Source organism: Lycorma delicatula, chromosome 10 (genome assembly GCF_047948215.1).
Source record: "Lycorma delicatula isolate Av1 chromosome 10, ASM4794821v1, whole genome shotgun sequence".
Lineage (NCBI taxonomy): Eukaryota > Metazoa > Arthropoda > Insecta > Hemiptera > Fulgoridae > Lycorma > Lycorma delicatula.
The window spans coordinates 60253683-60271291 of record NC_134464.1 but is presented as its reverse complement, the minus strand read 5'-3'; the positions used below and the strand labels follow the sequence as shown (position 1 = coordinate 60271291).

The 17609-nt window shown below is 31.1% G+C and overlaps 1 long non-coding RNA gene across 1 annotated transcript in view; it reads left to right on the top strand.

The window, feature by feature from the left end:
* The window catches only part of LOC142331737 (uncharacterized), a 341656-nt gene extending 324707 nt beyond the window's left edge, over positions 1 to 16949 (top strand). Inside the window, exon 3 of the long non-coding RNA XR_012758074.1 lies at positions 16859 to 16949. This is a non-coding gene — a long non-coding RNA (uncharacterized LOC142331737). The remainder of the gene's footprint in view (positions 1 to 16858) is intronic.
* The last annotated feature ends 660 nt before the right edge of the window (positions 16950 to 17609 follow it).

Here is a 17609-nt window from a genome sequence, read left to right as displayed (position 1 = left end):
TTTATTTGATAATTGGCAACAAATGTGCCTGTGAAAAATATGACCTTAATAGTAAAAATCTTGAGGTAATCACGATTACTATGCTCTACAACCTCCCCTTGACCTTTTAAGTTGTAAATTTAATGGGATCAATGTTCCATATACATAAGTAATCTGATCAAGTTTGGTCAAAATCGGTTCTGTAGTTTTGGAGATATAAGATGATTTAGAGATAAATATCGACCACACGCACTTACATACGAACATTAACATCCGGAAAATTTCCATCCGGTTTTTTGAGTTCCTTAGGTGTCAAAAGGTCAAAATCCGATGAAAACCGAATATGGCCGAATTGGACCGATTACTATACTTTCTCTTCTAGAGCTATAGCTCTGTTATAGCGCTTTTTAGACGGAAAAGTAAAAATCAATAAAATATCGTCAAAAAATTGAGAGTTTAATATTTTTTTCATAATAGCATCATTTTACCGTTTACAGTTTTGCTTTATGGTTTAATGTATATTATAACTATTTAAACATAATTGTTAGTATTAGTATATATATATATATATATATATATATATATATATATATATATATATATATATATATATACATACAGAGTATACAATAGTTGATAAACCAGTTACAATATAGTAAGATAAGATATCAGATAGGTAAGATAAGATAGGTATGAGTGATGTGGAAAGTAATACATGATATTTGAACGACGTTGACGATCTGGTTGATGAATTAAGTGTAAGGTGCGTCGACAGGTTTGAATATAGGTTCAGCAACACACTTGACAAGAGATTGTCGTTTATAGAACACACCTTTGATGTTATTTATACGTTTTTTCTTTAGATTGAGTTTTTTTTTTAATTTTATAACTAACCTCTTTCTCAATCTCTATTTATCTCATCAGTTAAATTGTTATAGATTTTTAATTATACGCAATGTTTTAAGGTATACGTTTTAAGACATTTCGGATTAAAAAAAAAAAATAAGGTAAAAAAGAAATAGAAAAGTATAATAGAGTGAAGTGAATGATTCGAAGGGGGAGGTATGTCAAAAGAAGGCGCGCGTGGGTGATACGGTACAGGAAACGTGCAATTACTACCCACCTCTTGCACAGAGCTACTCATTGCTTTTACACTCACTCCTGTTTTGTTACGTTACATCAGGTGCTTCTCACTCCTTTTCTTACCCCTCCAGCTGTCTCTGTCTTTCTACCTTTCCACCTTTTCATCTCCTATCCATTAAAATTTCTTCTTTTGTTGAAAAAAAAAAAAAAAACACAAAAGAGAAAAATCAATCAGTATCAAGAAGCTTCTCTGTTACTTTTTCTTTAAAGAGGATTTCTTATACTTAATTAACATTATACTTCGGCATTACTTTATCGATCACTAATGAAGTACGAGTATATAAGCAACATGAACGAACTGTTCCTAGTGTAGATTACGCTTTGACACACTACATCGAGGAATCTAAGTTTTTACAAACTATCATTAGATGCCGCTATTGAGATGTGACATTACTATGGTAAAATTTGACTTTTTTTTGTTACAACAATGGCAGCTCAGAAATCGGATGAGTTGTTTGATTACAGTAAGCGTTTTAAAAAAACACAGTTTTGTAAAAAAATGGAAATGCCACGTGAAGGTTTTCGTAAGATGATTTTTTACGATTTTAGTAATGGCCTAACTCAACAACTTGCCTCAAATCGCTTCGTTCAACTTTTGGTAATGAATCACCATCAGATATTACTGTTTAAAAGTGGTTTGCAGAATTTCGTCATGATTGTGCTTTCCTCATCAATGAGTTTGTGAAGGTCGACCAAAATCGGTTGTTGATCCAAAAACCATCGATGCTGTCAGCAGCACGATCGTAGAGGATCGGCATGCGACTTACCGTGAGATAGAGGCATCCTTAGGCGTATCGAAGACTAGAGTACATTTGATTTTGCATGAACATTTAGCTGTGAAAAATATTTGTTCCCGATGGATTCTGCATAATATGACCGAAGCTGAAAAACAGGCAAGTATCAATCGGTATAAGGAGATGTTCAAAAACTTCGACAGAGGAAATGCAAAATACACATACAACAACGTAACAGCAGACGAAAGAAATTTGGATATATTTATGCCAGCCGGAACTTAGTGACATTCAACTTTTTCGGTGTTCCAATCAATCGATTCCAACAAAAGCGGTTCGTACGCGAAGCACTTCCAAGTAAATGATCGCTTGTTTCTTCGCTTATAATGAACATGTAGCAACCATCGCTTTACAGGATCGAAGAACAGTTAATTTTGAACGATATACAGGAATTTTTTAGCCTGAAATCATCTATGAAATCAGGAAAAAACAGCCGAAACGTAACAGCATCTTTATCGTGACATTATCAACTGTCACACAGCACGTCAAACAATTGATTATATGACGGAAAAACATTGAAATAATAATGTCTCATGGCCTGTATTCATGTAATTTATCCCCAACGATTTTTTTTTGTTCCGAATATATGAAACAAAAAATGGTGCACAGCGATTTTCATATCTCAAGAAGCTCTTGAATCCTTCCAAAATTATGTTTTAGGTACCAACTTCAGAGTACAAAAAATGTTTCGAGAATTGGTTCGAACGCATGAAAAAGCGTATAAATCTTAGAGATGCTTATTTTGTGAAACAATAAAACGATTTGTATGAAAAGATTTTTTCTTTCATTGTCATTGTAAAAACTTAAAAGGCACGGCCCTCGTATCTTTATAAAACATTGAATTGGTCTTGTTTTCTTCGTAACACGATTTATATACCTTATCAGTAATACGATCTTATTTTAATCGATGGATGAAACTTGACGAAAATTCATCGTACCAAAAAGAAAATAAATTAAAAAAAATGTTATTTGATTTTTACAGAAATTAATTTAATTTTTGAAAATAAAATAACACTAGTTCATTTTCTTTTTGTCCGTCTTATTTTATTCTTTAACCCATTTTAATTATGTTAAGATTTATTTTGAACGTAAAATATTATGTAAGGGTGAAACTCGAACAATATAAACTGTTCATTCCTTTTTTCGTCTATTAAGAAAAAGGTAAATATCTTTTTTGATTCGCTGAGTAAAAAAACGTTTAATTTAATAAAAACTTACTATCATACGGTGGTATTTTAAAAAATATGTATATTAAATTTTCCGTCGAACTTCATCAGTGAGCGACAGCATCTCAGCATTTTATCTGTAAGGTTCTGTTTTTAATCCCATTCAGGCTTGCTTTTCTAATACGCTATAAAATTTTCACAACGTATTCCCGCACATAATTTTTGACGTTATATGATGGTTTAATCTCTTATATAAAACAGAATGTCCTTTTCTTTCTTTTTCCTATTTAGCCTCCGGTAACTACCGTTTAGATAATTCTTCAGAGGATGAATGAGGATGATATGTATGGGTGTAAATGAAGTGTAGTCTTGTACATTCTCAGTTCGACCATTCCTGAGATGTGTGGTTAATTGAAACCCAACCACCAAAGAACACCGGTATCCACGATCTAGTATTCAAATCCGTGTAAAAATAACTGGCTTTACTATGACTTGAACGCTGTAACTCTCGACTTCCAAATCAGCTGATTTGGGAAGACGCGTTAACCACTAGACCAACCCGGTGGAGTAAAACAGAATGTCCTGACCGATTCATAATCAACGTACAATCAAAACTATTATAGGTAGAGACTTGAAATTTTCAGGGTACCTTCGTATCTTTAAGTAGGCGTGCACTAAGAAAGGATTTTGCGAAATTTTGATTTTAAGTGGTTCAAATCGATGAAAAACTAAATATTGTGTTAACAGCGCTATCTGTTTGACGTAAAACCAACATACGCTATACTAAATATTTTACGATTCCATTGCAGTGTTTACGATATGTGTGTCCGCTATAAACTAAAAAACTATTGGACCGATTTACGGACGGGAAGAAGGGAGGAAGGTAAAAATCGAAAAAGTTAAAAGAGGAGAAGGAGAAAATGGAAAAAAGAAAAAAAGGGGAAAAGGAAATGGAAAGGGAAGTAAGGGAAACGGGAGAATACGGGAAGGGAGAGCGAAGCGAGCCATCGTGACGGGAAGCGCAAGTAACCATAGAGCACGGGCGAAGCCGCGTTGGGGATGCTAGATTTGGGATTGTAATAAATATTTTGTTTATCTTTATTGGACTTTTATATTGAACTATTCATTTATAAAATGGATTGGTCTAACAAATATTGTTCAGTTGTCTTATCTTCCTTTGTTTTATTTTCCTTTATTTAAGTTTTGGGCAACAATTCATTGTTTATCGTATTCCTTCAGTATTTTTCATAAAAGTTTTTATTTACCGTTTTATTAGGATTTAATGAAAATCTAAATATAATCTTGTTGATTAACTATTTTTTATTTATAAAAAAATAAGTTTCCTATTAAAAAAGTATTGCGAGTTAAGTAATAATCTATATTGTGGGCGAAGTCGCGACGGGGTGCGCTAGTCATCTATATAATAGAAATTATTATAAAAAGCAATTGTTAAATGAACTTTCATGATTCTTATAGGAAAGTTCTTACTGTAAAAACCACAATAAGATCGTTTTAGTAACTGACATTTTGTGCTTCTGCTCGTAATTCGAGGAAGCTATACCATTGTGGGTGAAAGCAAACGCGCACTTACACGGTTGCGGCCACGGCATATTTTTTTTCACACAATTTTAAATTCGAATTGTATTGAGTAAAAGAAGATACCTTTTTTGAAATTATTTTGGTTTTTATTTTTAATAATTTTTTTAACGTCAAACCAGTAATGAAATGAAATTGCTAGGTTAATAGTAAAATCCTTGACTAATAAAATAAGCTCATCCTACATGTTTTTCCGCTGTTAAGGAGTAAATTATGTTTCAGACTCCTCGGCAAAGTACAGCGAACCAACTAATTAAATATCTTTTGTTTAGTGAAGATTCGTTAACAAAAAAGATGTATGAATTCTACGTTCAGATTTTCCTTTAATAAAAGAACACACTAGCTAATTGATTAAAATGTTAAATAAAATCACTCTAGTAATTTACTGACGTCGGCCTCCGCCACGGAGGCCACCGAGTGGTAGCGTCTCGGCCTTTCATCCAGAGGTCCCGAGTTCCAATCCTGGTCAGTCATGGCTTTTTCACACACGTTACTAATCATTCATCTCATCTTCTGAAGCAATACCTTATAATGGTCCCGGAGGTTAAAGAAAGTTACTGGACCTTATGTAAAATGATTTTCCGTTGACTTAACAAAGTTTAGGGGAATACCATTTGTTTAAGGATATCTTATTGCATGGAGAATTACCCTAAAACCACATACTGTTCTGTGGTTACCAAAACCTAATACTAGTTCTGCACAAAGCCCTCCAAGTTACTCATTCTCACTCACCCACTTTCTCTCCCCTCCCTTTAACCCTTTATCCTTACTTTTCCCTCCATATATCACCTAACTCTCCTCTTATTATCAAATGGTCTTTGGGTTTATTAAATTAGCTGAATCTTCTAGGCTGCGATGGTAGGAGAACAACCATTATAACCGGGTTGGTATACATCCTTGTAATTTTGTTCCTAAATTACTACATTGGTTTTAGAACTTAAGGGTAATTATTCCTGTAGTAGATTTAAATTTAATGAATATTATCTTTACTAAAATGAAAGGTGTCTAATTTATTATATACTTCTGATTACGTAATCTTTCTCAGTTCCTTAATGTTTTTTTTTTAATGTTTATTGTCCTAATGTAATGTATATGTGTATTGTCCTAATGTAAAAATATTACGGAAATTAAGAAAAAATAAACTTTATTATAGAGTTTTCATCTTACTAGAGCTAAGGCTTTTCAATTAGATAATTTTGTAACGATTTATCTTAGTATGTACCTTAATTTATTTATGAAAAATTTGAAGAATTTCACCGAAATTGTGGAAAATAGTTTATTTTACGTTTGACAAGCGCTATAGTTTGTGTTTTGTAACAACTTTTTCAATTTTCAGTGTTCGTTGCCAGATTTCATAATTGTTTACTTTTCTTTTATTAACGGAGAAGAAATCCAACAGCCATTTTGATTTCAATCGACTGGACCAAACGGCCTTTGATCCGGAGGTCCCGGTTTGAATCCCGGTGAGGCGTGGCATTTTCACACGCTACAAAAATGATCATTCATCTCAGCCTCTGAAGCAATATCTAACGGTATTCCCGGAGGTTAAAAAAAAGTATTTTATTTTAAAACGGGAATAAGAGAAAAGAGAAAAAGTTGGAAATAAGAGAGAGAAATATTTTACTTGTAATTTGTAATCTCGTAACCTATATTACAAGTGGAATTTTGCTACAGTCAGTTATATTATTTTTTTTTTTTGAGAGTAGAACGTAATGTGGTTTTTACTATTACGTTTTTTATTAATGATAGTAGTAACAAGATTTTTGATATTACAAAAAAGTTAATTTCAAAATAAAAATCCTTCAGGTTTTTATCCTCGTATTGTTTTTTTTTTTCATTTTATATAATAATCTGTTAACGTTTGCAAACTTATCAAGAAGTTTCTTGGGAAAAAATTATATTTCCGTGTCACGTGATATTTTTATTAAATTATATTCTTAATAGAATTGAAAAATAACTTTTGATTGTACCAGAACTGTCGTAATTAAAGCTATAGTTTAACAATAAATTTGAATTCTTTATCCAAGGAATCTTATAAAACAGTTTAGATGATGTTTTTTTTTTTTTTTTTTTGTCTTCAGTCATTTGACTGGTTTGATGCAGCTCTCCAAGATTCCCTATCTAGTGCTAGTCGTTTCATTTCAGTATACCCTCTACATCCTACATCCCCAACAATTTGTTTTACATACTCCAAACGTGGCCTGCCTACACAATTTTTTCCTTCTACCTGTCCTTCTAATATTAAAGCGACTATTCCAGGATGCCTTAGTATGTGGCCTATAAGTCTGTCTCTTCTTTTAACTATATTTTTCCAAATGCTTCTTTCTTCATCTATTTGCCGCAATACCTCTTCTTTTGTCACTTTATCCACCCATCTGATTTTTAACATTCTCCTGTAGCACCACATTTCAAAAGCTTCTAATCTTTTCTTCTCAGATACTCCGATTGTCCAAGTTTCACTTCCATATAAAGCGACACTCCAAACATACACTTTCAAAAATCTTTTCCTGACATTTAAATTAATTTTTGATGTAAACAAATTATATTTCTTACTGAAGGCTAGTTTAGCTTGTGCTATTCGGCATTTTATATCGCTCCTGCTTCGTCCATCTTTAGTAATTTTACTTCCCAAATAACAAAATTCTTCTACCTCCATAATCTTTTCTCCTCCTATTTTCACATTCAGCGGTCCATCTTTGTTATTTCTACTACATTTCATTACTTTTGTTTTCTTCTTGTTTATTTTCATGAGATAGTTCTTGCGTAGGACTTCTATGCCGTTCATTGTTTCTTCTAAATCCTTTTTACTCTCGGCTAGAATTACTATATCATCAGCAAATCGTAGCATCTTTATCTTTTCACCTTGTACTGTTGCTCCGAATCTAAATCGTTCTTTAACATCATTAACTGCTAGTTCCATGTAAAGATTAAAAAGTAACGGAGATAGGGAACATCCTTGTCGGACTCCCTTTCTTATTAGGGCTTCTTTCTTATGTTCTTCAATTGTTATTGTTGCTGTTTGGTTCCTGTACATGTTAGCAATTGTTCTTCTATCTCTGTATTTGAACCCTAATTTTTTTAAAACGCTGAACATTTTATTCCAGTCTACGTTATCGAAAGCCTTTTCTAGGTCTATAAACGCCAAGTATGTTGATTTGTTTTTCTTTAATCTTCCTTCTACTATTAATCTGAGGCCTAAAATTGCTTCCCTTGTCCCTATACTTTTCCTGAAACCAAATTGGCCTTCTCCTAACACTTCTTCCACTCTCCTCTCAATTCTTCTGTATAAAATTCTAGTTAAGATTTTTGATGCATGACTAGTTAAACTAATTGTTCTGTATTCTTCACATTTATCTGCCCCTGCTTTCTTTGGTATCATAACTATAACACTTTTTTTGAAGTCTGATGGAAATTCCCCATTTTCATAAATATTACACACCAGTTTGTATAATCTATCAATCGCTTCCTCACCTGCACTGCGCAGTAATTCTACAGGTATTCCGTCTATTCCAGGAGCCTTTCTGCCATTTAAATCTTTTAATGCTCTCTTAAATTCAGATCTCAGTATTGTTTCTCCCATTTCATCCTCCTCAACTTCCTCTTCTTCCTCTATAACACCATTTTCTAATTCATTTCATTTTCAATTCAGATGATGTATCAGAGAGTATTAAATATACCAACCTGATTGCTTATGAACGAATCGTTTTCAAAAAGTAATAATGATTAATTAGATGCCTATTTCTACGATTAAAAAATCATCAACAGTTATAAAATAAAATTAATAAAAATAGGTTTTAATACAAAAAAAAATATTTTTAAAATGATTTTCTCGAGTTGAACATTATATTTGTCCAGTCCATGAGGCGCTATAGTTTGTGTTTTGTAACAACTTTTTCAATTTTCAGTGTTTTTCGTATTAAAGATAAACATTTAATAATAAAAATACGCATTTATTTTACATTCTACGAATCTTATTTTTTTCTTTATATGTATTTAAATAATAATAGATGCCATAACCGAAACGGTTATAAACGATCCGATATGAAATGGAAATCATTCTATTAAAAATGGGAAAATCCATTTTGAAGATGATAAATATCTCTTGACAGAATTACTAAGGAATATCAAAATAATTTACGTTGCTTTCTTCTCTGAGCCTAACATACTATTAACTTTTACAAATCGGGATACCGATACCACCGATAAATATTTAGTTTTACCTTCATTTTGTTCACTGTAGGAACGGGACTAGTCGAATAATGAATATCATTACTCTCAGAGAACGCGACTGTGCTTCTAATACCTAAGGTGCTTTAAATGCATTACAGCTGTGAGGAACATCGATATAATTAATAGATAGATATAATATTTTACTCGATGACCTATATATTTAGGTCAGTGTGTACGTTTTTTGTTAGTATGATTATTAAAATCCTTGGAGTAGCTTTTATTAACTGACAGTTAATTACCATAAATATCTAAATAAATAAATTTACCGATCGTTAACTAAGATAGGATGTATCTTTTTTTTAAATATTTATGAACAAAACGTGTTGAATGTAATATAATTTTTTTCCTTATGAAGCTATCTGTTAATTAGGAATCCTTCGTAAATTTGTTTGCTGTATGTAAAATTTGTTTTATCTCTGTGTTTAACGATTGTAAATTACAGTTAACCGGATTTATCGGATAGGGTTAATGGTTTACACGGTTTTTTAATCCTTAGATTGTGATATATTAAAATATTATTCGATATTCGTTTAACGGGTGATAACAAAATATTACATACGTAATCCTCCTATTCTTGGATGGATTTTAAAAAAGTCTGTAATTTAAATGAAATTTAACGTACGGGAGATATATTAACTTACAAATACATCCTGTAATTTCAGTAGATTATTATATTAGTGTGAGTTATTGGAATACAGACGTATAATATTATACTCGGTACCTTAATTATAATATTATTCTTATTTAATTTCGTTTTCTCCTTTGATTAATTTCTTCTATTTTTAACGTAATTAGATTACATAAAAAAATTTACTTAAAAAAATATTTTTTTAATTAAAATATGTTTTTAACAATTTGCACCATTTGGGACTAATATTATTAAAATTTATTAATTTTTTAATGGTTTTTCGAATTAATTTTTTTGGAAATGTGTATAAATAAAAATGTATATGTTCGTTTGTTCAAAATCTTAAATCTCCAAAAGTGCTTCACCGATTGCTTTGAAATTTTGACACATCGTTGCATTCGAATACGCTTTTGTTTTTATGTACCTACTATTTATATACCTAAGATGTCATACATTTGACAGGTAAAAAAACATACTTTTTTTTGAAAAACAGCGCTATCTGCTGGACGTAAAAGCAACACACGCTATACTCAATATTTTATGATTCCATTTCACTGTTTGCGATATGTGTTTTCGTCATAGAATAAAAAACTACTGGACCGATTTACACGCGGGGAGAAAGGGAAAAATCGAAAAAGGTAAACGGGAAAAGGAAATGTCGGAAAGGGAGAAAGAAATGAAAGGGGTGGAAAAATGGGAAACGGGGGCAATTGAAATTGGGAAAGGGAAAGGGAATATTGTAAAAAGGAAAAAGGGAAAGGTTAAATTTTGTGAAGTTCCGTTCCTATTCTCTTCATTTTGGTAATGTTTTATCAAACTTTCAATTGGGCTCATTTAATCTATATATATATATATATATATATATATATATATATATTCAAATCTAGCAATAGCGAAGCACTGCCGGAGTCTGCTAGTCTATAATAAAAATTAAATAAAACATCTATTAAAAATGAAAATACAAAACTGTCAAAAAAGTAAAAAAAATAATATGGATATCCAGTCACTGTAGATCATTCCAGTGCGGATCATTGCTACTAAATTTCGGACCATTGCCATAGATCTTTGAACGTTTTATGCCGATATGACTTGGTTAAAATATTTAACATTGTTAAAATACCATAATTTTCCATGTTTGGGAATCCGTAAAATGATGAAAAATTCTTTGTAACAGCTTAATTAGGTAATACTTTATCTAATAACATCGAAAAATATAAATTTCAAATCGGAAATGATGACTGTAAAACTTATATTCTTCATAATTAATACGCTTCTTGAAGTCGTTGTTGATGATAAATAAATCGAAATGTCTTCGTCATGGACGTCCGTTCTACCATTCGGAAACATTTTACACCGTTTACATAATTCGTTCAATTAACACTGTTTAACAGAAACCATTGTTTGTATAAATTTCAGCTAGTCATCTCTTGAAATGTCATAAAACACCCGAATTTCACAGTCAGAAGCAACAGTTATTTTATTCATTTTAAAACTTTACAACTAAAATGTAAATTACCATACCGAAACTGAAAGATTATACTCGTAATAAATATTGTCAAACTAACTCCATTTTTATGTGATGTAGGTGTGTTGACCGCCGTAGAGAAATTACTTAATGATTTTAGCTTTCAGCACAGTCCTCGAAGTATATAAATACTCATTTCTCTTATTTTAGCGCGGGTGTACTTATTGCTCAAATTTTCGGGAATTATGACACTGAGCGAGGCAAATCTTTGTTTCAGTTTTTTCTTCTCTTATAATAAAAACGTAGGGATAGTAAGAAATATTTAATTACAGTTCAATAATGTTTCTTCGATATGAATCTTTAAAGAGATGTGAGAAACAGAATGAATTCCAGAAGATTGGGAAAAATGCTTTAATACTTCCCGTCCACAAAAAAGAAAATAAAACATCATCAACTACGGACGGAATTCACTGTTGTCCCAAACAATGTTTTATTCAAAGTATTGTTAAGTAAAATACAACCGACAATAGAAAAAAAAAAATCTGAGAAAATCGAGATCGATTTAGACCTAGAAGAAATTGTGCACAGCGAATCTTTACTCTAAAACTATTTTTTTTCTATACCAAAATTAAAAACCCAAAATTATTAAATTTTTTTTTTAGATTTTAAGAAAGCCTACTGTTAAGACTCAAAGTTATTGAAATGACTTACTTAATTTTTAAATGTTGTTATAAATATTCATTTTTTGTTGCTCCTGTTTAAATGTTAGAACTTTAATTTTTATTTAATATTTGACTTTTAAATTTAAAGATCTTTGGTTTCGACCGGATTCATTCGGATCCTTTTGGATGCACTCGGCTCCTTGACGGCATCATTCGGCTCTTTTCAGTTGCACTCGACTCCTGACAAGTCAGTGGCTCCAGCATAATATAAGCAATCTCTTCACTACATTAGTCGCATTTCTACGCCAGGCCAGTTCAGATCCAGTCATTTCCCTTACAGAACTACATAAATAGTATTTCAATCACAATAAAATATTTATAATAACAAGAAATCAAGACTTAAATTATTAAAAGAATCAGCGTCAAATTTCAACACCTACGACTCCATCCACAGGGAATTTCATCTAAAAATCCTTGAATAATTTAAGATAGATTATAAGACAATAAAAATTATTAAAGAAACATTAACAACTCGAAATAAAATAAAAAATTAGGGGAACTTTCAGAACCGTTCGAAATAAAAACTGAAGTAAGGCATGGAGATGGACTGTTTCCGATCCTCTTTAATTGTGTCCTTGATAAAGTTATAAGAGAATGGGAGAAAGAACTTAAAAAGTTAAACGTACACGAAAACATAAAAATGGGCGCTAAAATTAAATTCATAAATACGAAAATTCTGGCCTTCGCAGACGATATTGCAATTTTCGCAAGAGATATAGACGAAGCTGAAATCAAAATTCTAAAACTAAGCGAATACGCAAGCAAAATTGTTTTCAAATTTCTTATGAAAAAAGTAACTGTTTTTCCAATGACAAAGAGAACAGAACTTAAAACTTAAAGTTGAAAACTGCAAAATGAGACACTACAGAACTGTAGTCGTAGTATGGGCAGAATGTCTGAAGTTTTTATTTCAGAACAAAAAATAACAGTAGAAATTAAGAAAACTTTATGGACCAAAATATGAAGATGGGAATTTACAAGTTGAAAAGTGAAAAAAAAATTTACAAACATTCAGAAAAAGTAGGGGTCTTAATCCGGAAAAGAAGATAACAGCTTTATGGACATTTATGCAGAATGAACGACCAAAGATTGAAAAAACAAATATTTAATTTCTACATAAACAAAGCCACAAAGACCAACCGGTTTAAAGAAATAGAAAAATGATGTAAAAATGTTAAACAATTCTAAAGATATGTGTAAAGATAAATTTAGAAAAACGGATCTAAGTTTCCAGCGAGAATGCGTAAGAAGGAATGAAAACCTAAATAGATGGACGTAAGGCGACACAGAACAAAAGAATGAAAAAATTTTGGTAAAAGAAAAAGTCAAAACTATGGTGATCCCTAGTGGTTCGAAAAGAAAAAAATGTTTGTCGTTCATAATACCAAATGATTTGGTAAACCGGCTCAATTTTAAAAAAGTACATGAAAAAATTATGTTTTTGCATTTTTTTGTAATTTTTTTTAGATTAGTAAACTATTTTATTTTTATGATTTTCACTTTTATAGATACTGTTAGAGTATCTTTTAATGCTAACGCATGACTCATTTTTATACGTGTGTTTTATTAGTTATTTTATATATATATATGTATAAGAAATTTTATACTGATGACAATTATTTTGAGGTTTCCAGAATTAATATTCTTGTTTATTCGTATTTTGTTTTTCACGATAAAAGTATCGGATAATATTTAAATCATCCACGTAGTTTAAATGTGAAAGGAAAACGGATATTGGTTGTAGTTTTTGAAGTAGAACACCTGATGTTATGGTTATTTATCTACCAAGAAATCTTCCCTTTCCAAATGTAAAAAGGGATATGTATATATATCCGAAAGGAAACTTGAGAACTGACGTTGAATATTCATCCCCACGCTTAGATGTACCAAAAAATACATATATATTCTACAACCAAGATTCTATGTGGTTACGATGACGGTTTAAGGTAGGCTAAAGTCGATATGTTACAGCTTTATTACATTCGAGATGTGTTCGTTGTGCAAACAAGTCTGGGTGGTAAAGTTAGAATCGATTTGATACCTCAGCCAGTAGGAATGCAATATTCCCTACTTGTTCGCATGTTCACTCTCTTTCTACTGTACATTTATTCGTAGTACAAACATTATAGTGATGTATCACACACACGTACACATACATACACATATATATATTCACACCCGCGCGCTCACGCACATACGTATGTATGTATTTACACGTATTCCAAACTTCTATATTCAATCAACACGTTTCTGTGAAAAGAGACTGTATATCTTTTTCAAACCATACATCTTTATATATTTATGTAAGTATGTATTACAACAAATATTTATGCGGACATGTATCAGTGTAAAATATAATATTTATGTATACAGCTAAATTGTATATTCATGTACTGTACCTACGATTTGTTTGCTTCGTACAAGAGTATACATTCTCCTTCAGGAAAGTAATATAATTATGTAATATTTATGTCACATTGGTATTTTCATTTGATACTAAAATAAACATATATTTTGATTCTGATCGTACATAATAATATATTACTATATAGATCAAATCAGGAATCCAGCGATTGCATTTGACAGATAATAAATGAATTTTCCCGATGTTTGCCTGGATGGATGAAGGAAAACCACGATAAAACCTTGTGAACAGATCAGCATCACAATATAAACAATTAATTACGGAGTAAAACTTAAATTACAAGTCCATATTAATTATTTGAAATATAAATACATGAAAGAACGTTAAGGTAAGTACATGAAGATATTAAATATAGAAAATAAAATAATTAATTCTGAGTTCAGTAAACGTGAAAATTTTGATCTCCTGTTTAGCCTCCGGGAATCACCGTCAGGTATTACTTCACAGAATGAATGAGGATATGTATGAGTGTAAGTGAAGTGTAGTCTTATACAGTTTCAGGTCGACCATTTCTGAGATGTGTGGTTAATTGAAACCCAACCACCAAAGAACACAAATATCCACGATCTAGTATTCAAATTCTTATAAAAGTAACTGCCTTTACTAGGATTTGAACGCTCGACTTCGAAATCTGCTGATTTGCGAAGACGCGTTCACCACTAGATCAACCCGGTGGGTTGAAAATTATTTTAACACATATTTATGTATACGTCAAACGGGATGAGAAAATTCAGGGTTTATTTAATTTTTTGATTAATTTTAAAAAAAAAATTTTGGTGGAGTAATATTGTTATGTATTTATATCTTTAAATAAATTGATTTTAAGTGATTTGTTAATTTATTAACAGTTCCACGAAAACTGTTTTCTTCTCCGGTTTGGTAGAAATGGGTGTTTTTTTTTTCTCAAGAGACGATTCTTTTTGGTAAAGACTGTACTTTTATAAATATAAATAAAAAATAAGTTAAAATTTTTTATTGAAAATTAGTACGTAAATGCACCGGCCGTGAATGAAATAGTAGGTTACGAACTGTATGGGTTTTAAATGAATAATAATACTAGTTATATATTGGGATCACTGCCTGAGGCAGTTAGTTATAACGGAGCTATAATGTTATGTACACAAAACGCTAAGTATGCATTTGACATGATGATTACAGTTATGTATTATATTAAAATATATTAATGATATCGTCCTGCTTCGCACGGGTTACCATTGGTTGTAAATGCTATTAAGCAAGGAACTAACTTTTGGATTATTTTTTTTTGCTTTTGAAGTAAAAAAAGAATTCTTATTATTTTGTGTTTCTTTTATAAGAAAAAAAGACGTTTACTGTAAATTAATTAACTGTTAATTAAAACATCTAATCCACCTTGACGTTTTCCGTACGTGTGGAGTCAATGTATTTATATAGTTAATATATTTTAAACGGCCGGCCCCCGTGGCGCGAGTAGTAGCGTCTCGGCCTTTCATCTGGAGGTCCCGGCTTCGAATCCCAGTCAGGTATGGCATTTTCACACGCTATATTGTCATCCATCTAATCCTCTGAAGCATTACCTAACGGTGGTCTCGTAAGTTAAACAAAAAAAAAGACATAGTTTAAACCAGTATATTATATTCCATAGTAAGGGTTTTATAAATTTGGTGCTTTACAATACGAGTCGCTTTTTCTTGTAGTAATGTTGTTAGACAGGTAGACAAAATAGTGAACAAAATAATGATGTCTCTTACCGGTTTGAATATCACCTTCATTTCAGAAGACTGGACATTCTGATATATATATATATATATATATATATATATATATAGTATATTCTATTCAGTGAAAAATGGGGTGAAAAAAAGCTTAACTCATCAATCTGTAGAAAGCTTGGCACGGATTCTTTTTGTTCTTAATAATAGCTTTACTACTTCAATGAGGAAATTGTTCCTTGTCGGGTACAACCGTAATTTAAATTTCGTGCACATGTGTACTACGTGTAGATATAAAAATAATAGTTTTTTCCGTAATAATTTAATTAGCCCACAAGGCTGGTCTAGTGGTTAACTCGTCGGCAATTCAGGTGTTTAACAGATGATTTTCGAAGTCGAAGTATCTGAGATTCAAATCCTATTAAATGTTAGCTGGTTTTATAAGGATTTGAATACTAGTGGATGTTGGTATACTTTGGTGGTTGGGATTCAATTATTCACGTCTTAGGAATGGTCAGTAAGTGTGTAAAAAATACACCTCATTTACATGAACTCATTTCATTGGACCGTGGAGGGGTTGCTTATTGTTTACTAGTTGAATAGATTGCAACCCACTAGGTTGGTTTAGTGGTGAACGCGTCTTCCCAAATCAGTTGTTGATTTGGAAATCGAGAGTTCCAGCGTTCAAGTCCTAGTAAAGGCAGTGTTACTTTTATACGGATTTGAATACTAGATCTTGGATACCGGTGTTCTTTGTGGTCGAGTTTCAATTAACCATACACAACTCGGGAAAGGACGAACTGAGACTGTACAAAACTAAACTTCATTTACATTCATACATATCATCCATCCTCTGAAGTAATACCTGAACGGTAATTTTTTAGAGGCTAAACAGGAAAAAAAAGTTGAACAGATTGCAACGTACACATTAGAAAAATAAAAAAATTAATTAGCATTTTTTTATTTATCTTCTATTTTTCCATTAAAATTTATTATATTTATTTTTTTATTTTTTGTTTCAGTTGCTCAACACGCTTGCAAATGATCTTGACTTTATGCTAAGTGATCTATGTCCAACGCCGCCACCTCTACAACATATTGGGTAAGTAATTTAAAGCGACCTTTTAAAAAAATGTTATTTTTAATATTGTTTTAATTGAAATTAGGGGTTTTTATAGTTATGTAATGAAACTGAATTTTATTACTATTATTATTTATTAAAATATATGTAACCACTTAGAATTTATAAAATAAAAACAATAAAATTATATTTATATTTTTCTCAGCCACTGAGTAGTAATCTACGGTCGTAAACCTCTACCCATGAAATCAAAGTGATATATCAGTCAAATAGATCTAAATTAAAATTTAAGGGGGAATTGCCGATAATCTTACACCCAAGTTCAGTGTCCAGCCATTCTACTATATGATCGGTTAGAAATTGAATTTGCGTATTCGTTTAATACGGTTGATAAACGTAAAATTTTATAGGGTTACGAAAGCCCAGATTAATTTATGTCGGTTGTCTTATAACTTAAAATTCTTTACTTATTTTTATTTATTCTAAATTAAAATTTCTGAAAACATATGAATAATTAAAATTCCGTATGCCTTTAGTTTTATATACATTCGACAAAGAAAAATGTTAATTTTAATTTATTTATATATACAGAACATTGTAATTGAAGTCACGATAAAACTGCACCTGGTGCTGATTAAACAAGAGACAAATTTATTTTTTTTACAAATTTTTAAAACAGATTTCACCGATTT